At 51.1% G+C, this 27,419-nt stretch overlaps 1 protein-coding gene across 6 annotated transcripts in view; it reads right to left on the minus strand.

Moving 5' to 3' along the window:
- Positions 1-26,265, minus strand: part of Chst8 (carbohydrate sulfotransferase 8) — a 127,542-nt gene extending 101,277 nt beyond the window's left edge. For 4 of the 6 annotated variants that reach the window (XM_060366716.1, XM_060366718.1, XM_060366719.1 and 1 more), the window contains exon 1: positions 25,066-25,228. The gene's annotated coding sequence lies outside the window, so the exon portion shown is untranslated. Of the gene's footprint in view, positions 1-19,907; positions 20,003-25,065; positions 25,229-25,839 lie in introns of those variants that run through there. The other 2 variants (XM_021642407.2, XM_060366720.1) reach the window with 2 other exon arrangements.
- Positions 26,266-27,419: the final 1,154 nt, after the last annotated feature.

Consider the following 27,419-nt stretch of genomic DNA (forward strand, 5'->3'; position numbering starts at 1 on the left):
CCCCAGCTCCTTAGGAGGCAGGTGCAGGAAGACCCTGACTTAACCGCGATCCCAGGAACCCAAGTGGCAGAAGGAAAGAACTGACTGAGGAAGGTTATCTTACAGTAAATGCAAAAACAACAGCAACAACAAAACCAGAATACCACCAACAAAAGAAAGCAAAACCATCAACCTCTAAGGAAAGCAGAAAAAAAAATCACTGTGCAAAAGGAAAATGTCTTCTGGAAAAAAAGAGGGTCCACCCCCCGCCCCCCACAAGCCTGCTCCGTGGCTATGGAATCCACAATTCCGTTACCTGTGTGATACTGAAATCCCCACCCCGTGACAGAAATAACAGGAAAAACAGATCCCAGACACATGCACTCATGCAAGCTCCCCAGAAGAGATAATTTCCAACTTTGACAACACAGGGATACCATTAAAAAAAAAAAAAAAAACTCCACCAACCCTTAAATTAGCCTGGATAATTTTTGCTTCTGTAGAATAGTGCACAGGAACCATAATCCACATAAGGAAATGACTCATCGTGAAGTCGGGATGATGAGGAAACAGACCAGAACCTCAGCTCAGAACAGAATCTGATTTGCATGTATTTACTTATTGTCTATGCGAGCATTTCCACTCTAAACCACTGAGGGGACAGACAAACTCACGCTCGAAAGAGGTGGCTTATGTCTGCAATCCCAGTACTCTGAAAGGCCGAGGCAGGAGGATTGTTGTGAATTTGAAGCCAGCCTGGGCTACATCATAAGTTCAAAGCCAACCCGGGTTGCATAACGAGACACTGCCTCAAGTGAAAAAAATTAAAAAAAAAAAAAAAAAAAAGAATCAAAGCAATAAAGAAAAAAACAGGAAACCATAAAAGGCAGGCATGTAGATTTTCAATATCTCCGCAGAGTGTCAAGAAATGAGAACTATAGTAATTGGAATTTCAAAAGCACATTTCCAGGGATTCAGAATAGACTAGTTAGCAAAGTAGGAGACGCCGGCTTCCAGATGAATCCGACATAAACACGCAGGTTACACGGGAAACATGAGACTGAGGTGATAAGGGAGTGGAATAAGAAAAGCCCCAAACAATGTCATTAATCACGGAGACTCTGGCAGCAACAGCTGCCCTGGGGACCCAAAGAAAGTTAAGTGCCTTCCAGATAATTTGCAGTAATGGGCTGTAGGCGAAGAAGTCCATGTCAGCGCCAGGCCTCTGCTGAATGTGTACACTCAAAACCAAGGCTGACTGCGAACCAGGAGCTTAAGATTAATCCAGGAGCTGTAGATTAAGCGCTTTGCATGTTTAAACTGTTTCATTCAAACAATGACCTAAGAGTTTATTAATATTATTGTCCCATTCTATAGACAGCTAAACAGAGGAACTGAGAGTTGAAATAGTTTTCTCTGTTTTTTGTTGTTGCTGTTTGTTTATTTATTTATTTATGTATTTATTTATTTATTTTTCCTTCCCAGGCTGGGTTTTTCTGTGTAGCCCTGGCTACCCTGAACTTGCTCTTTAGACTAGGCTGGCCTCAGACTCAGAGATCCACCGGCCTCTGCCGTGCTGGGATTAAAGGTGTGCGCCAGCACCTCCTGGCTAGTTTTCTCTGGTTACGGAGTGCTGGAGAGAAAGTCAAGTCTCAGTGGTCCTCTGCAGGATCCAAGTTTACACTCTACGCTTGTGCTGCCTTGGTCGTTGGCGTGATAGGATTTGAATTACCCAGGAGACAGAGCTTACTTCGTATGCCTTTTCCAGGAAAGTTTAAGTGAGGAGGGGAGACCCGCCCTGAATGTAGGGGGAACCGTTCTATGGTTTGCGATTCTGGACTGAATAAAGAAGAGGAAGCTAGTGAATCATACGCATGCATCTCTCTCTCTCTCTCTCTCTTCCTGCCTCATGCTGCTACCCCCATAGCCACTGCCGCAGAGCTGTCTTTCCCTCTAAGATGGGCTGTAGCTTCAAACTCAGAGTCCAAATAAGCCCTTCCTGCCCTAGGCTGCTTTTGTAAATTGTCATGGCAATGAGAAAAAATGACTGATACAAAAGGAAAGAAACTATTGAAGAGATAGTGACCAAATTTGCAAGATGTAGGAAAAGTGTTAGCCCTACTTTGCTCACCTATGATTCTATCACTCAGGAAGATGAGGCAGGATCAGGAGTTGGAGGCCAGCCTGGGCTGTCCTGAGACTCTGTGGAAGAAAGGAAGAGAGGGAGGAAGGAAGGAGGGTAAAGAAAAGAGAAGAGAAGAAAAGGAAGGGGTAAATGGGAAAGAGAAGAGAAGAGAGCAAAGAAAGAAATGAGAAACACACAACAGAATTCTATACCTAGCTCAATTATTCATATTAAAATACAAAGCAGGAAATAATGGTAGACATGATCAAAATGCCCTGTATACATGTATGGAATTTCAAAGAATAATCAAAAATAATTTTTTAAAAGAACAAAATAACATCCAAATGAACAAGTGTTAAGGGAGCTTACATTGGTCGTCTCTGCAGACATCCAAAGGCAGCAAAGATCAGGGTTTGGAATACAGAGGTAAAGTAGGTCAACAAGAGTTAGCTATCAAAATAGCCAAAGGACTATGCTGCTCTTTTAGCTGGGCAGACTTTAAACAATGCATGGTTAGCATTAAACAGTGAAAGAAAGAGGATGAGGGTGTGATCAGAACTCAAGTGTTCCAAGATGTTTCCATTTCAGTTATTCTGCATCAGTCCATATGTGTAGATTAACAATATACTGATACACACTAGAACAATTTTTTTTTTTTAAAGATGCAAGTTCCAAGCCAGGCACAGCGAGAAAAGGGAAATGGGAAGGGATAAGGTGCCATCGGTCCTTTGAAACCAGGACAGACTTTAACAATGATGAAAATCCAATATACATAGAGTGAAAAAAAGGTTTAAGAAAGAACACAGAGGGGCTGGGGAGATAGCTCCACGGTTAAGATCTCTGGACTTTACAGAGGACCAGAGTTCAGTTCCCAGCACCCACATGAGAGCTCCCCAACTCCTGTAACTCTAGATCCAGGGGAGGTGATGCCCTCTTATGGTCTCCAAGAGCACTGCACACACACACATACACACAAACACATACACACACACACGGACACACAGACACATGTATACTCGGACATGGACACACATGACACAGACACACAGAGTTAAAAAAGAATCTTTAAAAATATTCTTTTTCTAAAGGAAAGGAATACAGATATATTGGTAAACATGAAAACAGATTAAAGTTGCTCTGAAACTCCCAAAGCAGTATGATGTTTCAGAAATGCTGAAAGTAAAGAAATAGCAATCTCTCTCTCTCTTTCTCTCTATCTCTCTCATACATACCAAACCACCATATAGCAGACAAATCACCAAGACAAAGTTATTTTATTTTTATTTTTTAATTTTCTTTCATAATTTATTCATTATATATCCCAATTAAAGCCCGCTGCCTCAACTGCTCCCAGTCCCACCCTCCCTCTGTCTTCCCCCCATCCCCTTCCCCTAGCCCACTGAAAGGGAGAGTTCTCCTTTGTCAACTGCCCATAGCTTGCAGGAACGAAGTTATTTTTATAACAGTAAATCAAACTAGAGTTTAATGGATATAAAAATAGTGAAAGGGATTAAAAGGGTTATTACACGAAGAATAAGAAGGTAGTTCTCCAGGAAAATATAGAAATCTTGAACTTGTATGTACCTAAAAACATTACTTTATAAAAACAGAGTCAAAGTTTGATAAAATCATGAAGAAGAATCAGCAAATTCATAACCACTTGGGGAGTGGTTTTTAATGCATCACGTTCCGGTGTTGATAAATAAAAACAGGCAAAATTTAAAGATATTGAAGAAATAAAGAAAATAAATATAAGAAGACTAAGTTAAAAAATGTATGTGGGTAGACATGGAATTAGGCACCGAACAATTAAGGCATGTAGTATTTCAAGCATAAGGAGCAACAGTGACCACACCCTAACCATAACACAAAGCAATTCTCAACTAAAATTAAATAATCAATAAACACAAACCACAACCTCTCACTACAAAGCAACAAAACTAGACATTGATTTTTTTAAAAAGCAAAAAAGGAAAAAAAAAGTCCTTGAAATGCTTAAGAGTCTAAATAATTCATGAGAGAGAATCACAAAGAGATTATAAACCTTATGGTTATTGAACAGGAAATGTGATACAATGTTTATGTACCAATTACAATTTAATTCAGAAATGCATTACAGAATGGCTCAATAGTAACATATCTATTAGTACAATTTCTTTCATCAATAGATCAAAGGCAAAAAATCATGTTTATTTCTACAGATAGACTAAATACATTTATGGGGGGGTCTCCTTGTTTATCTACGAAAATTAGGAATAGACTATTAAGTTTAAAAAGACCACCCCAAATAGGACTTACACCTCAGCTGTGCTACTCTGAGGTGCTCATCCAGAGGACTTTGGCCTGTAATCACAGACAGGCTTGCACATCTGTGTCACCACTGTACCCTTCACAATAGCCTGGGAGCGGGACCAGCCTAGACATCCATCAACAGACAAATGGATACAGAAAATGTGACATATGTACACAATGGAATTTTATGAAGCTGCACAGGAAAACGGAACTGGAAATTGTGTTAGGTGAAAAAAAGAAACCAAACTCGTTAAAACAAACACTGCAAATTTTCTCTCACATGCGGAACCTGGGTTTAGAATCGGGTGAAAAAATAAAATAAAAATAATAAAAAATGAAACCGGGTGTCTACCAAGTGACTTCTATCCAGAATATTAAAAAAAAAAAAGTCTCACAACTAGATAATTAAAAACCAAACAGCCCAATTAATCATGAGTAAAAAATCTAAGCAGATGCTCTGCAGAGTTGTACAAATGACCCATATAAAAATTGATGGTGAACGTCATGCATTGGGAAAACACAAACCAACACTACCGTTACCACAAGAAGGTGCTTCCGACCCCTAGGACAACTATAGTCCAAAGACAAACACCACCAAGACTCAGCCAAGAGGCGGAGGAAGCAGAACCCTCACATGTTGCTGAAGGGAACATGAAACTACAGAGACACTTTTGAAAACAATTGGACAATTTCTTAAAAAGATATACACGGAATTACCAAAGGACCCAATAATGCCACTGCTGAGACACACCGTTAATGGTGGCTCTCAGCCTTCCGAAGGCTTCCCTAATACCGCTCCTCCTGCTGTGGTGAGCCCCAACCATAAAATTATTTTTATTGCTTCTCCGTAACTGTAATTCTGCTACTGTTATGGATCATAATGTAAATATACACTATGTGGATAAATATACGCTATGTGGATGGTCTTAGGTGACCCCTATGAAGAGATCATTCAATCCCCAAAGGGGTCGTGACTCATAGTTTGAGAACAACTCAACTATGGAGGGGGAGGAGAAGAGAGGGAGGAGAAGGGGAGGAGGGAGGGGAGAGGAAAGGAGAGAGGGAGGAGAGGGGAGAGGGAGGGGATGGAAAGGAGGGAGGAGAGAAGGGAAGGGATGGGAGAGTGAGGGGATGGGAAGGAGGAAGGAGGGAAGGAGAGGAGGAGAGAGGGGAAGAGGGAAAGGATGGGAAGGAGGGAGGGGAGGAGGGAGAGAGGGGATGGGAAGGAGGGAGGGGAGAAGAGAAGAAGAGAGGGGATAAGAAGGAAGGGAGAGGGAGGAAGAAGGAAGAGGAGAGGGAAGATGGGAAGGAGGGAAGGGGAAGGAGGAAGGGGAGGGGGAAGAAGAAGGGAAGGGAGGGGAAGGAGGGGAAGGGGAAAAGGGAGGGAGGGGATGGGAAGGAGGTAGAGAGGAGATGGAAAGGAGGGGAGGACAAGGAAAAAGGAAGGAGAGGATGAAAAGGGAGGAGAGGATGGAGGGGCTAAGAAGGAGGGAAGGGGAGGAGGGAGGGGAGGGGGAGGAGAGAGGGAGAGGATGGGAAGGAGGGGAGGGGAAGAAGAGAGGGAAAGGATGGGAAAGGGGAGAGGGGGAGGAGGAAGAGGAGGGGGAGGAGGGATGGAGAAGGAGAGAAGCTCATCCACTCCACTTGCACACAGACCACACTTCTGCCTCCCGCTCCCTCGCAGGTCAGCTGCACACACTCCCACCTAGAGCCACTCCACCGGTGTTTCTTTCAAGGTCTCAGAGACTGACCTGAGCAATCCTGTCTTCCCCTGCCTCAGAGTCTCACAATCAGCTTCAGGAACAGGATGACATTGTAATTTCTCCCACCCTGAAATTAGGAGCAAACAGATTTCCCAGAGTCCCCCCTTGCCCCCACCCCCTCCTCACTGCAGTTGCCCCATGCCTTGGCTTTTCTTCCTAACTCAGGAGCTTGAGTTATCCTGACTCCTCTCCCCTCATTCTCTCCTCAAGTCCTAACTCAGACGTTTCTTCCCAACACCCAGCAAGTCCACGCTTGCTTAGATCACACTGAAGAGTCAATTCCTGGTCCTCATCTTTAAATGTGCGTGCGTGTGTGTTTGTGTATAATTTAAATGTATTAAATGCATCTATCTATCCATCATGTAAGTGCATGTGCATATGTAGAACTGCAAAGGCCACAAGAGGGTGTTGCCCCCTATGAAGCTGGAGTTACAGGATGTTCTGAGTCACCCCAGTCACCCCATATGGGTTGCAGGGAACCAAACTCAGGAGAGCAGCAAGGGCTCAGCCATTGAGCCATCTCTGCAGCCCCTGCACCACCCCCGTCCTCATCTTACATTTCCTGCCTCGAGCCTTTGACACAGGCAGCCATCAAGATGAGTTTCTCCAGCTTTAATCCCAGGTTCATCAACCCACCCAGGTCTATAGCTGGAGGTGTCCTGAACCTCTCCAACAGAAGGCATTCTTATCAAAACCCGTCAATCAGCTGTCCCCTCTCCTGGCCTATAGCAAGCGCAGGCAATTCCATCCTCTGAGGCTCTAAGTCCCCGAATTTCCCTTTGCTCAGATTCCATCAGGAAATGCCCATGCCGCCACTAAGTTGATGAAGACCATCCTCTCCTACCGTGGCAGCCCAGCGAGCCCTCATGACTCCTCTTCACAGCTGCTGTCCGGACCCCTCTCCCTAAGTCTTTATAACAGCACTTCTCCATTAAATCCTTGCAGCTGCTGCCCACCTCTCCAGGGAAGGGTCGGATTTAAATATGAAGCGTCGCCAGCAGGTTCGGTTTTTGCTTTGTTTGTTTATTTGTTTTGAACGCTTATACGCTAACTGATGATGAGATGTGGGGACACTGTGGAATTTGAGCCACAGATTCCTGAAGAAGGCAGGTCCTTGGGGGTCTAACTTGCTTGTTCATTTCCTGTCTCAGTGGCTATTTCCTGACTGGCCATCAGTAAGTTACACAGTGTGAGGACACAGGCCGTTCACTTTGAACGACCCGTGTAGGAGAAAGGGGATTGGAAGTGTGGGAGAGGGGAGAAGATGGGAGGGAAGAGCCAAGTGGAGCCATGCCATGACTTTGGATGAAGTTTTAGTATGTGCGCCCGGAGTCTTGACCCCTGTGTCGAGTGAGACGGAAGCTCTCCAGGAAGCTCTGGGAGGTGAGTTTAACAGAGGGGGGGGGGTCAGCCTCTTTGGAGCACGGCCCCTAGGAAGGACTCATGTTCTCATGGGACTTGACCACGTTCTTGCTCTCCCACCGGACTATGGTCCACAGAGGCTGAGGTGTCCCTCGGATGCACGCGCCTTTCGTTGCCTAGGACAGTACCAGACACGCAGATGACTCTCAGGAAATATCTGTTGAAAAACTGGGTAGATCAGAAAACTCCACGTGGTTACATGTATACGTTAGGGGTTCCCCACGTTTGGAAATTTACCCTCAAGTTTATCTGTAAATGAAGCACAGCTCGCCATAAGTCTCTGTTGGATATTACTTAAAACTTGCCTGCATATTTCCAAAAGACTCTGATAATCAAATGTGTTGTCACGTTAAAAAGAACAACATGAAACTTGCATCCAAGACGTAAACAAGGTGTTCCTAAGACCCCATCATTAAAACGGTGGATATGGGGGCTGGAGAGAGGGCTCAGCAGTTAAGAAAACTTTCTGCTCTTCCAGAAGACCTGGGTTCAAGTCCCAGCACCTTTGCTGGGTGGCTCACAACACCTGTGACGCTAGCTCCAGGAGACACAGCACCCCTTAGGGTGTGCGAGTGTTTGCCGTGTGTGTGTGTGTGTGTGTGTGTGTGTGTGTGTGTGTGTGTATACAGTACCTATGGAAGCCAGAAGACAGTGGTGTGTCTCCTGGAACACACAAGTGGTGGACATGGGTACGTGGAGGCAAACACTCACACATATAAAATTAAAATAAGCTTTAAGGTGGAGGTCTTTTTTTCCTTTTCCCTTGTTCTTGTATGTGCTGTTTGTGTGTGCACGCGAGCGCGTGTGTGTTTGAATGTCTGCCTGCAGTTGATGTCCGGAATCGCTCTTTACCATTCTTCCACCTTTATCATTCTTCACTGAGCAAGGTCTCCTGTGAAACCCGGAGTTTGCTCACGTGGGTAGTCTTGCTAGCCAGCTCGCCCCGGGAACCCCCTGCCTCCACCCACCAAGACCGGAATTACAGGCAGGCCTCCACGCCCACCTGGCATTTCACAGGTCCTAGGGATCCGAACTCAGGTCCTCACGCTTGTGTGGCAAGGGCTTTAAGCGATGAGCCATCTCCCTCCCTGGACCCCAAATTTACGTTTTTAAGAAAGCAATCATCGTGCCCCTCTTTAACCTGCCAAATTGACAAGGATTGAAAACAAGCAAAGATTCCCCATGCTGGAGCAATTATGAGAACAAATAGGCACACTCACGCACGGCTGGGTCTTTCTGGAAAGCAATCTGCCGGGAAGTGTTACAAGTCTGAAGACTGTGCCTATCCCCAGAGGAAGCCCTTCATCGCCAGAGCACAAAGGTGTTCGGCCAAAAGCGCTCACCTCAACGCTCTTTAAGACTGAAAATCAAAACGTGGAAACCACCAAAATGACCAACGGGGAACCGGGTATATGAATTATGATAAATTCATGCGAGGGAATGCTGTGCAGATGTCAAAAGCGGAATAGAAACAGATCCATTACCGGGGAAAGGTGTTTGTGATATATAAAGTGATTAACCAGGTTATGTGCGGTAGGCATAAAGATTATTGCATTTTTATAAAACGAATGTGACTTATGCGTTTATAAATATAAAGTGATGGAGGGGCCCGGAACAATAGATGAGAACGCCGGGCTCTGGATGCAAAGCCTTTAATTGTCTCTCTCTTGCTCTTGGAGGGCGCCAAATCCCATTTACCACACTAACTGAGGGCATCCTTTTCCCTCCCGTGAAGGTGGGGGCAGGGTGCAGCACCGAGGTTCCTCAGGACCAGGGGCCTGTGGCTGAGCTCTCAACCACAGGGGCCAGGCAGGAGTGGTCCGCCTGGAAGGCTGGGGTTGCTGAGGACCTGGGAGACTTCATGAGCCTCGGTGGTAAAGAAGACTCCAGCGCACAGGCCACAGGCGCTGAGTGCTGAGCCCAGCTGCTCTGGGCCTGACGTCTGAGCCATTGTGGTTCCTTTCCGTTGTTCTGTCCAGGCACGAGACCCCAGCCCCCCGCCTACAGGTTGGGGACTTACCTCCCTTGCCAAACAAGTGGCCGTGGCATCTTCAAGGCCAGAAGGCAAACGCCATTTGGAGATATGGAAGGTCAGCACATGGCAGGATTCACCTTCAGAAGTATTTCTCTAGACTTGTGTGGGCTTGCACATCTCTAATCCCAGCACTTGGGGGGGGTGGTGGAGGCAGGAGGATCACACGTTTGAGGCCAGCCTGACCCGGACAGCAAAAATGCTTCCTCAAAAGCACACAAACTTAGAGGCTCAGGAATTAGCTGGCTCGGGCAGCAAAGTGCTCGCTATGCAAATGTGAGGATCTGAGTCTGATCCTCAGGACCCGTGTGAAAAAGCCAGGCAGAGCGGAGGCTCAGGCCTGTAATCTCAGCGGTGCGGACCCAGAGACCGGAGGATCCTTGGGGCTCACCTCTCAGCCAGCCCGTCTGAATCAGGGTCCAACCAGACACCCAGTCTCAGATCCGAAGCGGGAGAGCAAGAGAAGGTAACTAGTGCTAACCTCTGGCCTTCACACACATGTACACACACACACACACACACACACACAAATTACATACTGTTTTATTTATGTTGTTTTATTTTAGGTAGTCCTTGGGACTGAACCTGGGGCCACTGGCTCTCTAGGCGAGAGATCTACCCAGAGCCACACCTGCCCCACTCTGTCCGTTGTTAGGTATTTGAATACCTGCCTGCCCTGGTTCCCCACCCCTTCTTTATGGCAGCTCATCTGAGACGCCGCTTTCCCCTGTGCTAACACTGACCCCTGGGCTGTGCTCTCCACCAGAGATGTCTCAGCCCCCTAGCATCCCCAAGCTGCCCCACCCCCATCCCTTCCACCCTCAGCTGTGGGAAGCAGAACTGACCGACACCCCTCGGCACCAGCCCCTCGAGACATGAAAGTTTCCTTTGCAGAGACCAGGAAGCACCTAGCCAATTAGCAAAGCCCACCTTTTGAGTTGTCTGCGACGGCCTTTTCAGAGACAAATAGATAATGAGGGTGCTGACCTAATCAATGGGTAGCCTCATATTGGGTTTGTAACACGACAGCTTTATTGAGAGGTCATAAAAGAAAAGTGGGGTGCAGTTATTGGAAGCAGGTTATGTGTGTGTTTGTGTGTGTGTGTGTGGTGGCAAACTCACCCACTCATGTGTGTATGGAGGGAGGCCTGAAGTTAATACTGGGGTCTTTCTTTATTGCTCATCCGTTTTAGTCACATTCCTGTTACTGTGACAAAAAGCCACAACCAAAAGCAACACATGGAAGGGTTTATCCTGGCTTATGATTCCACAGGGATAGAGTCCATCATGGCGGGGAGGCACAGCGGAGCGCAACAGGCATGGCGGCAGAAGCAGGAAGCTGAGAGCTCACATCTTCAGCCAAAAGCAGGAAGCAGAGGCAACAAACCGGAAGTCCGTGAGGCCTTTTTACTCTCAGTGCTTCCCCTAGTGAGGCCCCACCTTCTGGACCTCCTCAAACAGCACCATCAGCTGGGGACCAAGTGTTCAAATGCTCAACACTGTAGCGGGCATTTCTCCTTCAAACAACCAAACCACTGCACCAACCTCAGCCTGATTTCGCTGGGTGTGCTGTGTGTGTGCGTGTGCCTACCTTATACCTTTGGACCAGTCTAGTTAGCCAGCTTGGCCCAGGGATCATCTGCCTCCACCTCCTGGGTGCTGGGATCACAGGTGGCCACTGTGCCTACCTGGCTTTTATGCAGGTTCTGGAATCTGAACTCGTGGGGTCAACCGAGCATGGATTGACCCCTCTGAGTCGTGAGACAAACACATCCCTTCTCTTCCTCTTTCCATTTGTCAGGGTTCAGTAGCTCATCACGGCGATACGGTCACTGACAGGTCCTAGGGATGCTGGCCTCGGCCAAGGAGGATTTAATTGCCACACAATTTGTTTGGGAAAAAGAGAAACCCCTAAGTGCCCAGCATTGAGGCTGGGTTCCCCGGAAACTCTGAGGTAGAGACCAAAGACAGTTGAGGGTCCTTGAGGACAGGGTTCTGGACAGAAGTGAGGGAATTGATGGCTGCCTGCTAAGACAGTCACTGCATGCAGGTGAGGATACAACTCGGGACCAATTCTCCCTACAGAAGCCACTGGGAGCCCTAGGAGCAGATATTCCCAGCCTCTCCCCACCCCCAGGACCTGGACCTAAAGATCTAAACCGAATACAACATGTTCCCGACCCATGGGTGGGCAGGGCATTCCACAGGGAACCGCAACTGCGCCCTCACCCGCTCCCCCCCCCCCCAGAGATGGCTCCTCACGCAAGGCCACGTAGGAAAGGCTCTGGAGGGCCCTACTGAAAATGCAGTCACACCCCCAGCATTTATTTGAAACAGAACATTAATTCTGACTGTCATTAGAGTCCATTTCAATTTTGTAATAACATAAAAAGTTAAGAGTCTAATTTATTCATACAAATCTTGTTAGCATCCAATTTCCACATAATGTAACATATCTCTTAAAAAGCTGACAAAGCAGGAGAAATTAAAAAACAGTTTAAAAAAAGATATTCAAGGGTTCTCACTGCCTGGGAGGCAAAGGTGAGGAGGGAGAGAGAGAGAGAGAGAGAGCCGCGCAGAGTGGTTTAGAGAAAGAGCTGGCTGCTTGGAGACCAGCAGGGCAGGCTAATTCCTGACTCTTACCCCAGGCAGGCCCCTCCTGGTATCTCCACCCGCCCCCCGGCCCCCACGCTATGCCAGGGGGCAAGTCCCCAGCCACGTGCGTCTCAGACAGCGCCCCCAGCCCTTCCTTTGGCACACGTGTCCTGCCGAGCCTGCAACTCCCCTTAATTAACCAGCAGCCTTGTTTGCATTAGATAGCTGTCACCCTGTAATTTACCCGAACACGGGTTTTAATTGTACATTAATCTTTCTTACACGCCACTCCCGTGCTAGAATTCTGTACTGGCAGCCTTTTGGGGGTCACTTTGTTTACCCCCTCCACCAGAAATAGCTGCCGATGAGTGTAATCGAACGCCGCCCCCTCCCCCGCCCCGCTCTTCCAGAATTCCCTGCCTGCTGCCGGGGCTCCGAGAGAGACTCCTGTCACCTGCAAGCCACCTTTCAGCCCCGTGTTTGACTGTTTCTCGCAGCTGACATCAATTTTAGCAAAAAGGTCAGCAGCAACAAACAATCTTCCCATCGTCACCAGCCACGTGTTTTGGAGGGAGCCTTGTCAACCCTTCTCCAAACTCCCACAGGATGGGTGGGTTTAGAGGAGCTTGCTTTGGGGCTTCGGGGTGGGGGTTGGGTGGGGGTGGAAAGCACCCAAGAACCTAAGAAATCGAGCAGCACAGAGGTTCCAAGGTCACTGGGAGAGCCAGGAAGGAGAAGTATAAATTACAAAGCCCTGGCTGGCTGCCAGGGCCCCAGGAAGCTACATTTAGCGTGTCATTCTCCCAGCAGCAGGATGAAGCCTTAACTCTCTTCCCGAGGAATTTGAATGGAATTTGTTACAGGGACGTTGTGATTGAAATATCACCAATTGGCTTTTCATGACAACTCAGCAATTGATTGCAACGGCAATGGGGAGCGCTCTCTCTCTCTCTCTCTCTCTCTCTCTCTCTCTCTGTGTGTGTGTGTGTGTGTGTGTGTGTGCAGAAACAGGGGTGTCATTGTATTCTTGGGTTGGCCAAGATGGCAATAAGGGTGCCCCATACATTATTTATGAAATCCAGATGAAGCCCTATGCCCGCAATAAGCTGATATCGTAACAGAGATTTCAAAAAGACACCTTGACATTTGCCCAAGATCAGATCTCCCCTGCCATGCCAGAAGCCCAGGGGGCTTTGTGCTGATGGAGGTCTGCCTGTTCCCCACACTCCTCTGGCAATCTTAAGCTCAGGCAATTAGCCCTGGTGCGGAGCTGTACACCTCAGAATGGGGAGAAAGTAAAATAAGTGTGCAGGGCCGCACTTTCCTGTAGGAAATATTAGCAGTGATTTTCACCGGTTAAAAGACTGTTTTGTTTTTGTTGGTCAGTTTTTCTTCTTGTTGTTTTTGTTTTGTTTTGTTAAGAGAAGGTCTCTCAACATATCCTTGACTGGCCTGGAACTTGCTATATAGACCAGGCTGGCCTAAACCTCACGGAGATCTGCCTGCCTCTGTCTCTGGAGTCTAGGATTAAAGGAAGGCAGCTTTGATAATTTTTATTGTTGTGCTTTCTGGCGTGCCGGAAAGAAGCTTAGGAGAGCCTCTGTGAGTGAGGCTGAGACAGTCCTCTTCAGGCAGGGAGAGAGAGCTTGCACGCCTAATCCATCGCAGGGAAGCCCAGGAAATAAAACTGAAAGCAAAAATGTATAGCCCTGGGGCCAAAGATTTCTTTCAGGTGCAGCCTTTGATTTATTTCTCGCTCTTGCTCTCTCTCTCCTTCCTTCCCCTTTTCTCCTTCTTCCATAGTGTCTCAAAAGGTATCCCAAGCTGGCATCAGACTAGCAATCCTCCTGCCTCAGCATCTCAAATGCTAGGATTGCAGGCTTGTGCCACCACACCTGGTAACCTTTGATTTCTCTCAGGGAACCCTTGGAGATGGGGACCCATTTAAGGGGAGGGGAGATGACATTTCAGCCCTCCCAGAGAGACTGTGCTGAGGGCCGCCGAGCTTCTGTGTGGCAGTGAGTGCTCATGCCCAGGAGACCATTTCCAACGCAACCCTTCAGAAGCCTGGGTTACCCTCCCCCCCCGTTTGTCCTATGTCTGGAGGTGGCTTCTGGAGACAAAGCATCCCAGCAGACACATAGCAGGATCCGGAGTTGGAGGGACATGAAATACTGGGTGAAGTCTGAGGCCGAAGTCCCCAGATTGTTTATGAGTCCAAAGCCGGGTCGACTTAGGTGGTTTTTGATAAACACTTCATACTCTACATCCTAAGAGAGGCAGAATACTTGTCAAGCACACATCTTTATGAGCTGTCCGCCTATAAAACTCGCTCGGAAGGTCCGTGCTTAATGCTGGTCTGGCAGTAAATTGGCACGTCGCGCCGGTCGGCAGCATCAAATTAGCATCGACCCGTAAAAACGTTACTGAATGATTCCTCAAATCTGCCAAGTCTTCAAATCAATTTTGGAAAAAAAAAAAAAATCCGTCGGGCTCTTTTTTTTTTTTTAAACGTTGATAAACCTTTCATATTAGTTATCACAGAGAGGAATAAACCTCACTTATCTGTCTCCCTACCAAAAAAAAAAAAAAAGGTGTTGTTTTTCCCAAACTGCTTTTAGCTCTTCTATCTTCACACACCCGCCTACACATCACGAAAACAATGTGTGTGTCACGGAGTCATTTGTTGTCCTATTTTAAAGTGACTCATATTTGGATCACACCGACCATGCCCTTTGATCCCAAACCTTGGGGAGAATGTCTCCCAGTACTTTGAGAGAGTTCTCATTCTTTGCCTTGGAGATAAGCAGTCCCAAGCTGGCTTCTGCCAGAAAAACTTTCTAGAACTCTCTAACGAATCTCATGCATTTGCATCTCTTGGGCGCCAAGTGTCTCTGTGCCTGCTGATGGCTGACATTTCAACTGCTGATTCTCAGGCTCACTCTGACTCCTCTGTGGCCTCACTATCTTGGGGGTCAGCGTGGATATCCTTTCTACAGCTGCCCTAGCTGGCACCCTCACCCTCTTTGCTAAACTTTAGACGCCCTCTCACTCTGTGCTGACGGCACCCCAGCTGTACGTGGGTCCACCCCCTTTCCTAAGGAGAGCAGGTACACAAGGACCAGCACATCCCCTGCCAGGACTCTGGCCCAGGGCTCTCATTGCCCAGCCACACTGCTTCCCAGAGACTTCTGTCCGACAGGAAGGAAGCTGACCAGACGCAGCCCAAGACAGAAGGTATTGCTGTGGTCAAATGGCGGCAGGATCAGCTGAGATGGTTTATCGGCTGAGACAGCTTCTGCTTACACTCAGACGGAAAGCGTGTCAGCTACTGAAAGCTGGTGCTGGCAGCCTAGCCGAGGAGCCCGTGACCCAGAAGGGGTGCTGCTTTTGTGTTGGGTCTGGGTTTCTCTGTGTCACCTTGACTGTCCTGGAACGCACTCCATAAACCAGGCAGGCTGGCCTTGAACTCACAGAGATCCCCCTGTCTCCGCTTCCCAAATGCTAGAATTAAAGGCTGGCAGTGCAGCTTTGCACGGGGTAGGAAGAGTTCTAGACACCTGTAAAGGGACCCCAGAGCAGGTGCCAAGATGAAGATTAAGGCACCTATGGGATGGAGCCAAACACATGCTGGACAAGTGCCCTAGCACTGAGTCCATGGCTCCCCTGAGCCTACCCACCTCACCCCCCCGCCACTGCCAGATCCGAGGCAAGGGAAATTACCTCCTACCTGTACCACTGGGCTACATTCCAGACAGGGTCTTGTTAAATTTCCCATGCTGGCTTCAAACTCACTCTGTAGCCCAGGTAGGCCATGAACTTGTGATTCCCCTGCCTCAGCCTCCTGAATGGCTGGGATGACAGGCCCATGCACCAGGCCTAGCTGAGGGATGATGCTCTTTAATGGCCAGTGTCCATAGCACTGGGGCGGCATGGCTGCTGCTCCATCAAAGCTGGCTTTGGAGAGGCAAGGTCACTGGAGGGAGTGGATTCCCAGGCCGGGATGCCCTCAAGGGACTGAGAACCAACCAACTCTGGTCCTTACCAGGACATCTCAGTGTATTAACAAATACCTGCTGAGTCAGGTGGGGTAGGTGGGGCTAAGAGGACCAACGGTCGGCTCTTCATCATGTGGGTCTTCATTCGTTGGACTTTCTGGATGCTGGAACACAGCAGTGAACATGAGCCCCACAGGACAGACTCAACGTTCGTGGCCTCACACCGAGAAAGGCTGCCCTATTCCATCTCCTGCCTTCAAGGCAACCGGCATCAAACTCCCCCAGAAAGGAAGCATACACCTTTAGACATTTACGAATCCTATCATCTGGGGGCGGGAGTGAATTTTTAAGATTTGTTGAAGAGTGTTTTCAGGTTCAAAATATCCTTGGCGAAAAAAAAAAAGGAACTATATTAGTCATCTCAGAAATCAAATTAAAACCACAGTGTGATACCTCTACATACACAGTCACGGAATGGCCAAGGTGACAAAAGCCGGCCACACACGGTACTGGAAGGGATGTGGCGCAACCAGAACCCTCACACACGACTGCTGAGGTGGAGACAGCTAAGGCAGTCCAGCACCCTTCCCCGCACACGCACATACACACACACACAGGGTCTCACTTGGTAGTCTGGGCTGGTCCTGAGTTCACGAACCTCTGGCCTTAGCAGAGTGTGGGCATTACAGGTGTGCGTGTTCCTGCCTGGGTGAATGACCACATGATAAGCCTGCCTGCGGTCCCTAGAAAAGAAAGTGTACTCCCCCTAACCCAGGCACCCTAGGTCCACGTTTCTCAGAAACGTTTCTATGTACCCAAGAAACTCATGCTTCCCAGTTGGACCACCTCAGGAGCAAAGCCTTCCGCACGTGGGCCTCTGATGGACTCTCTGCAAACCGTGCAGGGGCCCCTGGAGGATAATCGGAGGGGAAGATCAACAATGACCCTCAACGCAGCCGGACCTCTCAAACGCGTCCCGGCCCAGTCATGCTTGCACGTTTAAAAGCAAGGAAGGCAAACCCGTGCCGTTACACGCGGTGAAGGGGAAGCGACTGGAATAGTTCAAAAGGGACCGCCAGGTGTGGCAGCCACATCCCGACCCCTGCTCTGGCGCTGAGAGCACAGGCCTGTGCCGCGCACAGACGGCTGCCGCCTTGCACGTGTATGACCCACCCACCTCCGTGCTTCGCTTGCTGTAATTAAAACAGGAGGCTTTAAAATTCGGTTGTGCGACTCATCACCGTATCACTGAGAAGTATCTGGGGACGGAGAGAGAGTTCAGCAGTTAAGAATGATTGCTGATCTTCCAGAGGGTCCAGATTCAGTTCCCTGCGCCCACACAGGCAGCTCCCGGCAAGCTGACGCTCTTCTGGTTTCCTTGGGCAGCTGCACACACATGAATACTTCGCATGCAAACGCGTCTGCGTGCATACAAGCACATGGTACATCCATACACACATGCACCCACCTCAGTGTAAACACAAATAATTTCTTTAAAAAGAAAGACTTGAGGGGCTGGAGAGATGGCTCAGTGGTGAAGAACACTTGAGGGTTCTTCCAAAGGCCCTGAGTTCAATTCCTAGCAACCACATGGTGGCTCACAACCATCTGTAGTGAGATTTGGTTCCCTCTTCTGGCACGCATGAAGACGGAGCACCCACATACATAAAATGCACGGATAAAAGAGAGATTTGAGGTGACACTGGCCGAGGAGCTGCCTGCCCCTTCGCAAGTCTGTTTATATTACCATTTTAGATCCCTGACCAACATGTCAGGCTAAGAGAACAAACACCAAGGATAATGTAACAGCAGCAACAGCTGTTCTATAGAAGGTGGGGTCTATCCCTATTCTCACTTCATGGGTGAAGAAACCAAATCCTAGCCCACACATGACGAAGGGGCCAAGCCGAGATTCAAACCAGACAGCGGGACTTTGTGTGGCAGCTTCAGTTACAACCCAAAGGTGCCCGCTCCCAGGGTGGGGTAGGAGTGTCCGTGGCTGTCATGGCTGCCTGCTGGCATTTTAATTCATGGAAGAGGAAATGGAGAAGAGTTAAATAATGGGCATAGAGTGTGCTTTCATGGGATGAACGGTCATGAAATTAGATTTGCAGATGAAGCCAAACCTCACAGGACCCCAAATCTAAGCAGAAAACAGCACTATGGGCCCAAGCGAGAGAAACTCGATTTACTATGCGCACCAAGGCGGTAATCCACCCTAAATGACTTTGCATAGATGAAGGCATGTGAGCAGCTGCCCTGAGGGATGGCGGAGGTGGCATGGCCATGGACAGCAGGCAGCCTCTGCAGAAAGGATTTAAAGACATGGGAAGACCGCGGGGACCGTGGGAATGGGATCCACATTGGACCCCACTGTGTACCTGAGGGAAGGTAGGGAAGTATTCCTGGAAGAGAGAAGAACCACTCCGCGAGTGGGTGGACGTGTCCAGAAAACCCCAGAACACCGGCTCTAGCAAGCCCGAGGCCCACCATGTCCCCCACAGTCCCAAGCAGTATCTGCCTGAATCACACATCAATCAAACTCAGCCAGGGTTGTCACTGTCTACCTGAACATGGGCTCATACAGCTTTGAACGGCCCCAGTGCCGCACCCGTTGGCCAGTGCTATAGACAGACTCCCCAGTGAGCTGGGCTCAGCCACCATAAATAGTTGGTGTACCATAAACTGGGCACCCAGCCAGTATAGACAGGGCACCTGCCCTGTGTCCTGGATCAACCTGTGTAGAAAGATTCCCCGCTTCGTAGACTGGTTTCCAAGTGTAGACAGACAGCATCGCCCATCTGGCTTAACCACCCAGCCCTGCGAGACAAAGGCCAACAGGTCAGGCTGGGGTCTTATGGGAAGTCTGAGCCTGGGCGGAGCCTGGTCACAAAGCAAGCTACTGACGCTAGAGAGTTTGCGCTCTCTGAGCTATGTTCAAAGGCCCTGGAGGGTGCGAAAGAGACTATGTGGAAGGCTCCAGTGCTAGCCCCCAAGACTCAACCACACAGACCACTCAATGGCTCCACAAGGTAGACAGACTGTGTATCAAACCCTTCAGCCGGTGTAGATGGACAGCACGCATTAGGCACTCGCTCGGCTAGTGTAGACACGCTGTGCCACACTCTGGCCCCACCGGTATAGATAGACTGAAAGCTTAGGTCTCCAGGAGTGATAGCCAGTAATCACTGTGTACCGCCCCCAGGCCAAGCTCTTCATGTCTGACCCAGCAGGAAGGAACAGCATTCTCAGGAGCCTGAGTACGTCAGCCCGGCCTCCCCAAGGCTAGGTCTGAGGCCCCCGCACACAGGACCTTGGTCAGTATATGCTAGATGCGGGGATGGTCCCTTCAGGTACTGCCTCCTTCCCTTTCCCCAGCAGGAATACAGCGAGTACACCCTGCCGCCCCAACAGGGCTGGAAGAAGGTCTCGGTAGTCACAAGACTGGGCAGATGAATCTTGTCCAGACAGATAATGAGTCAGCCCCCGCCCCCCAAAAGAGACAGCTTCAAAGATGGGGATGAGTCAATCTGTGCCTAGGGTACGGAATGCTGGCAGAGGGGTCCTGCTGTGTCACCTCCCCACTGATGGGTATCTGGGCATGCCCACTGGCATAGCTAGCAATCACAGCACAGGAGGGCCAGGCCAGCCTGAAGAGAAAGCCTGAGCAAGCTGCAGACAACCACAAGGGACTCACTTACCAGAGGGTGGAGGAGAACAGCCCACCCTCCAGCCAAGAGCCTCAGCGAGGCCAGGGGTTACGAGCCTGAAACTGTGCCGCCTAGAACCTCTCCTTGCCTGTCATCGCTCTCATCCCCAAGGCTGGCCCAGCTTGGCAGCAGCTGGCTCTGGCCCAGGCAGAGTGAGGACAAGGTGACAGCGACCTGGGCTATTGCCTGCATCTCGGCAGCCACTCAGCTCAGGGCCGGCAGCCAGCAGCATGGGCACACCAGAAACCAGGGTGACTCACAGGCCCACTTCCCCCCACCCCAGCTCTGGAAGATGACGACGGAGACGAGGGAACAGGGATGCTGTCTGTGGGGAAGCCGGGGGCCCTGAACTGCAGACAGCCTGAGGAGAGATTCAGACATCAGAGGGAATGGGGGGAGCTCGGAGCTGTGGGCTGAGGGATGGAAGTTGCTCAGTGTGGTAGGAGGGAGGGAAGAGAGGGACGTGAGGAAGAGAGTTCTTTCTAACCAGCCAACAGCCAGGTGAAGAAACTATCGGGAGACTAGGAAGCTCAGTGACTAAAACACAGGCAGGAGCATGAGGCTGGGGGCAAGCAGCTTCAGAAGAAGGTGGACATCACAGCCCAGCAGTGGCCAGCACCCGAGAAAGAGCTGGCGGGTGGCTGACACCTTGTCCACTCGCCTGCGTCAAGGCGGGTCCTGAGTGAGTCTAGTTCAGCACAGAGGTGTCAGTTACAGAAGGGAAAAGAGCAGTACTCTGCCTGGTCCTCACCCAGGAGCCCTGGCAAAGCTGTCAATCACTAAGTGCCTACTATGTGCTGTTTTGTTTTGTTTGTTCTTATGACTATATATAGAGAGAGGCAATGAAAGTGCTCAGGCTTTGAGTACTGTGTTCATTAGGTTCTCTCTCTCTCTCTCTCTCTCTCTCTCTCTCTCTCTCTCTCTCTGTGTGTGTGTGTGTGTGTGTGTGTATGAACTTGACCAAGCTAGAGTCATGTGGGAAGAGGAGGCCTTTCACTGAGATGATGCCTTCATTAGATTGGCTATAAGCATGTTCGTAGAGGCATTTTCTCAATGAACGATTGGTGGGGAAGGGTCCAGGGGCAGGTGGTCCTAGAAAGTATGAGAAAAGTAGCTGACCTTGAGCCAAAAAGGCAGGTCAGTATGCATCAGTCTTCCACGGTCCCTGCTTGAGTTCCTGTCCTGACTTCCCTCAGTGATGGACTGTGACACGAAAGTATAAGCTGAAATAAACCCTTTCCTCTTCCAGTTGCTTTTAATCTTGGTGCTTTGTTTTTTATTTTTTTGTTTGTGTGTTTGGTTGGTTGGTTTTTTGAGACAGGATTTCTCTGTGTAGCCCTGAGTATCTGGCAACTCGCTCTGTGGACCAGGCTGACCTCGAACTCACAGAGATGCACCCGTCTCTGCCTCCCGAGTGGAGTGCTGGGATTAAAGGCATGCATCACCACCACCCAGCTGGTCTTGGTGGTTGAACACAGCGGTGGGGAGACTAACTGGTAAGTATGGGGGGGTGGACTGAGGAGAGCTGCAAAGAGCTGGCTTCACCTGCAGTCAGCAGACCACCCAGTCCAGGACTGGACAGGAGCCCAGTACCCCCCAGGGATCACAGTCTCAGGGGGCCGAGAGCTCTCACCGCTGTCACAGGTCTCACCCCACCGAGTCCCCTCGCAATTCCTTTGGAGCCAAGGTTCTGGATCTACAGGGTCACTGCAGCTCCATTGTCATGGGTCTCGCTACCCCACGGCAGTTAGTTTAAAAAAAAAAAAAAAGTCCCAACTCCAAATGCCGCTGGTCTTGAAGCCACCATGCTGCCAGGTCTCCAGCCACTGCTGGTCCTCTCCCTCATTTTCCAGCAATGCTCGGAGGTCGTCTCACGGCTGGTGGCCAGAACTCTCTCATATGTCCCTTCATCAGGGCCCACCGTGCAGGCTACCGGCCACGCCTGGACTTCTCATCCCTCCTGCCATCCCTTTCGACTCACGGGGAACCATCCCAGCCAGTCCTTCAGATCTCAGCAGAAGAGCCATTTCCTCAGTGAGAGGACCCCCCCACACACACCCTCCCTCCAGGGCCCTCAGTCTAAGTCAGCTCGCCCTCTTCTAGGGTGACAACCTAGATATTCATGTTTGGAGTCACAACTTACTTAGCACACGCGGGTCCATTGTGGTAACCTGGGTGACCCCTGTCCAGGAGGGCCTGGGCAGCCCCTTCCTGTCTTTCCCAGCCTGGACTCCGACGGACACTGGTTGTTTCCAACCATGCCTTTGCCTGGCACAGGATGGAGCCATGAATGAGTGACGGAGAAATCCCTCTGTCCCACAAGGGCAGGGACTGCACCCCCTTGTCGCCAGGGCCTGCCACAGTGACAGAAATCCAATACATACACAATAAATACTCCCTGGGTGGCAGAATGAAGGACAGTGACAACAGGGCTGGCCCTGGGAGTGAGAGGCAAGAGTCATCGGACCCCAAACTTCCATGATGACAATCATAGTTCAAATCAATGCCATTCCACAGAGCCAGCCAGGTTTGGCAGGAAAAGGATCCCGTACCCTCACCGTCAGCAGACCTCCCCCAGCACCGGTTCCCAGAAGTAGTGGTGAATAAGACTGCAAGCCTCTGCCAGCCTGGGAGGGTATCTGTGTTGGCACCCCGAGCCCCGGCCTGGATTCTGTGAGGGCAGGACCAAGGCTGCTTCTGGCCATTGGCCCACCACAACACAGCCTTCCCTGGTCTCGAGACGCCTGCAAAGGCTCTTCTGAATTCCTAACCACCGCGAACAAGTCCCTGCGATTCCATCCACAGCACCCAATCACGACTGGCAGGCAGTTTCGCAGGGGGTAAAAGTCGAAACCTCACACTGCCGATGTGTAAGTCACACCCTCTGCCATGGTGATCTACTGACCATCAGTCACTTATCCATCAGCCAATAAGAAATGAGCCGATGGCTCCAGTGTCCTCTGCCACCTGAGCTCACGCAGCTGTCCCGTGCCTGACCCAGTGACTCTCCTCTGCGTGGGGGCAGCTTTTTCTTGGGAGGAAAGAGACACAGCTGCTCTCAAATCAGACAAATCTAGACAGCGACTCCAAGGGCAGAGAACCCCGGGAGCCTGTGGTCACCACGGCGTCACACGGAGGCTGCCCACCTCCAGGAGACGTCCTGACGCTCTGCAGACGGGCGCATCTTCACTCGTCTGTTTTATTTTTGGCCATCCCTCTGCAGCGCCGTCTCGACCTCCTCAGGCCAGCGTTATGTAAACCTCCTTTTAGAACACTCATTACCTTCTGATTAACACCCAGGCCGGGCCACTGTTCGCCGTGTTTACCGACTGCGATTTGTTCTGGGGTGGCTGCTGTGCACGGGCAGAGGAGAGGGGTGGGAACGTGGAGGCGCCCGAACGGGCATGGCACTCCAGGTCCGTGATAGGCAAGAGGAAGGAAAGTCAGCTGGCGGCCACACCTTCCCCGTCTGCCCCCATCAGCAGTCCCGTGGCCACAGCAGCTAGCACCCACCACATACGCACACCAGCAAAGCAGCAATCACAGCTCTGAGCCCCGACCTCTCTCCCATCCCGTCAGCAAAACCACAAAAAGCAATGGCAGGCACAGACTCAGTAAAGTATAGGGAAGCAGCCAGCCCCGGATCCCCAAGCAGAGACATCTGACTTTCCCCCTTGTAAGTGAATGGGGGGTTAATTCTGAGCTGCGCCTGCCAAGCATTCGAGCCCAACAACCAAGGCGGGGGCGGAGAGGAGGGGGGTAGTTAGTTAACTGAACTTTCCAAGACTTATTAGCTCACATAAACAGAGATTTGAATAAATGTTTAAAAAATGGAATTCCCTTGATACTCTGTAATCAGTAAATGTTCATTATGGAAACACAGCAAATATGCATAAAATTTCCCAAGCCATATTCCAGCTACAAGATGGAAAAGGCACCTCAGACGGCGGCCTGAGTTACAAAGCATCCTGGGTCAAACCAGCCAGCTCTCTTCTCCCGGCTGGAGCTAGAGAAAAATAGATTTCATTTTGCCCACTCAGGGAATTTATAAATGAGCAACCCCCCTCTGGCCCCCGGCTGATTGATGTCTTTCTATAAATAATTAATCCTTGACCTTGCTTTAAGAAAGCCCTGACTTTTTAAATTTTGGGGTCTTAAAACAAACAGACAAACAAAATAAACAAAAAATCAATACCCAGGGAACATAATTCACTCCCACAAAGTCTGATTCCGGGCAAATAAATAAATGAGTGCACCCTTCCCCAGTCCCGTGTTGACGCCGCGGAACGACGGGAGAGGGTCAGACTTTGAGATTTTCCGTGTTTAAGGGCTATTGGGTTACTGATCAACCCGTCCTGACTCAGTCTTTTCAAGGGTTGAGTGGTACTCTCCTCTGTGTCACCTCCTGGAGGCCAGTCTGCTGAAGCCTCCGGAACACGTTTCCCCTGCCTGCCTGGAGGGGGTGGCATGGCTTGATCGAAGGAAAATGTTCCGCAGAGGCATGGCGGTGCACACCTATAGTCCCTACACAGAGCAGGGTGAGGTCAGGGGTTCCAGACCAGCTTGGGATACATGGTGGGGGAAGAGTATCTTTTAGGAGAACCAACCGTCCCTCCCTCATTCTTCCCTGGGGATCAGGATCTTCCAGGAGAGTCAGAGGTTGATCTGCACTAGAGCAGGTTTAAGACAAGCCTACACACCTGTAAAAGGTCAAGGTGAACCCAAAGAAAGCTGACTTGGTCTCATGCCTGCGCTTGTGGAGGAAGGAGGGGAAAGGGATAATCTGCCTTTACCCCCTCACCCATCCCTACCACCTGGAGCCCACAACTGAGTCCCCCACTTGGCCTGCTGCCTGGCTACATCCATAGCCACAGAGAGCCTCCCAGAAGCCTGTTCCCCTTAGAGCTAATCACACTTAGGGTCCCGCTGAGAGGCGACTCGGAGATGCCCAAATGCCTCTGTCCTGTATGCCTGCAACCCAGGGCACAGCCCCCGGACTATTCCAGCTCCAGGTGAGGGCCGCAGGGACAAGATGTACAACTAAAGTTAGGGCTGGGAGTCCTGCGCGGGGGGGGGGGGGGGGGAAACAGAGAGAGGTCACTTCATGCCCGAGCGCCACCCCGGGCCCTGCCCAAACCCAGGAACCCACCTTTGCCTAGCCAGGCCGGCCTTCCAGGAGGCCAGAGCCGGAGTGCCGGCAAAGCAGCCCCGCGCTCGGCAGCAGGAGTTGCAGAAAGCGGATCGTCTCACTGTTCCCCGCCCCCAGCCGCCAGAGGCTCTGACTCCCGCACTCGGGGACACACGCATGCAAACACCTCCCTCCGATCACTGACGCACGCACACTAGCCCGGAGCACAAAACAGGCCAGGGCCCTAGAGAGTTTCAGGGGGGTGGAGATGAGTGAGATGGAACCTTACACCTCCTGGCAGGGAGCCAAGGTCGCCGGCAACTTCCCCCCACCCCCTTCGCTCTGCCGGACCCAACTGGCCCCCAAGTCCCAGCTCCAAGCGCAAGCCAAAGCCTCTGCGCCCTGGACGCTCCGGCCCGGCCCTCGGGCGCTCGCCGCTTAGCTCTCAAAGCTGCCTACCCGCACCCAAGCATCCAGGGCTAGGAGGAGGAGGAGGCGCGAAGGGTCCTCAGGGAGAGCCCTAGGAGAAAGAGAGGCAGTTCCCAGGTGCAGAGAGAAACCATGAATCGAAAGTCTAATTAAAGTTCCCGCTCATGGGGCCGGTCCCCAAAGTACCGCCAGACCCAAACACCGCACGCCCCAGCAGCACCTGCAGCTCGCTACTCCGATCCGCGTCGAGTAGCGGGGCTTGCTCTCAGAGCGCTGCCGGGTTCACCCTGGGGTTCCAGGGGACATCCCTTCGGGGTGCCAGCCAGCACGGAGAGGGAGCAGGGGTGACGCGGGGCGCAGCCTCACCTGGCACAGCCGGCGCTCTCCAGGCCACGGGTTCCTCGGGTCCGGCACGGTCCTCGGCGGCGGGAGAATCTTCCTCCCGGTGCTCGGGAAGCCAGGAGAATCTCCGCCCCTGCTTCTTGGGCCGGGCGGCGTCTTTCTTGGTGTAGTCCTAGGTTCCGGGAGTGGGCGATCGGCGTGGAGTAAGCGGCCGGAGCGCGCGGGAGAGGTTGCGGCGGCGAGCTTCCTATTGGGTCCTCCGCGCCGGCTGCGTCCCCCTGTCTCTGCCGCCACCGCCCGGTCCTGTCTCCTCCCCGCGGTGCCGCCGGATCGGGCTCACGCGCCGGGAAGGCTCCCAGCGAAGTGCGAGCGAAGCCTCCGGCGAGGCTGGAAATAGCGCCGCGCCCGCCCGGCGCCCCGCCCCCAGGCCGGGCCCCGCCCCACGGTGGAAAGCGGCGGTCGTGGCAGCGGGGCAGAGATGGGGTGGGGGGAGGTTAGGAGGGGGGTATCTCTTCCCCAATCACTCAGCCCTCCCGGGAGCTCACGGGCGCCACGCCCACGCGCGCTCCAAAGAAGCTGCCGCTGGGCGCGGTCGGGCGGCAGCGGGGGGTGGGGCGGTGTTGGCGCGGGCTGCGCCGGGCTGGGGATCCCCGAGTGCTGGACTCTTTCTTGTCTGCCGCTTGGCTCCACTCCTCAGCTTCTTAGCTACCCGCTGCCCCGGTGGTGGCCCCGAGTAACCTCGCGCTGACCTGGGGAAAAAGAAAGATCGCCAGCAGGCAGGGTCTTGTACACTAGACCCAAAGCTGATGGGGCGCGGGGCTTTGCAAAGGGGTGCGCAGAAAGATTCAAGTGGGTTCCAGGATTACAGCCCTCGTGGAATTTAATCAAGGCCCTGTCTCTTGTTGTTTGATACTCACCCCCAAATTTCCGGGTCTGTGTCTAACCCAACGGCCCGGATTCTTGCTTGAGAACTTGATCCTTAAGCATCTGCCCGGCACCAGCCTGAGTGCGGAATCAAGCAACCCCTCTCCATCCATAACCCAGAATGACAGGGTGGGGGAGTCGCCACACAGCGCAGGTGTAGAAGGGGGACTGGGTTCCAGGGCTGTGGATTCAAAATCTCGGTTTTCCAGAGAGCCCCAACCTGCAGGGGGCAATCAGGCACTGGGAGGAAAGGCTGGCTGTGCTCTCAAACTAACCATTCTCAGCTGGGTTAAGCAGTCCCTGCCTAGTCTTGAAGGGACATACAGAGTGAAATTAAACAAACAAACAAACAAACAAACAACAACAAGAAAACCAGGCAGCATAGAAGCTTCCAGTAAAACAGAATGGAAGCTGCTGCCTCTCCCCTCCCTGAGTGGACTTTGCTTGCTTGGCCTGACCCTATCCTGCTGACCCATGGACTGAAATGGACCTGTGGCCTTTGAGTGACCTTAAAAGGGCCTGGTGAGGTCCGGAGCCCCTCCTGAGCACAGCCAGGGAGCCCCTAACACTAGAGATCCTGGAAGGCCTGAGCGGTCTTGGATCCTCTCTAACAACCCCAGTTAAGCTCAGAGTACCCAAGGATCATCCCAGGACAGGCAAGATGACAGTCCAGCATGTGA

Source organism: Meriones unguiculatus, chromosome 14 (genome assembly GCF_030254825.1).
Source record: "Meriones unguiculatus strain TT.TT164.6M chromosome 14, Bangor_MerUng_6.1, whole genome shotgun sequence".
Taxonomy (NCBI): Eukaryota; Metazoa; Chordata; class Mammalia; order Rodentia; family Muridae; genus Meriones; species Meriones unguiculatus.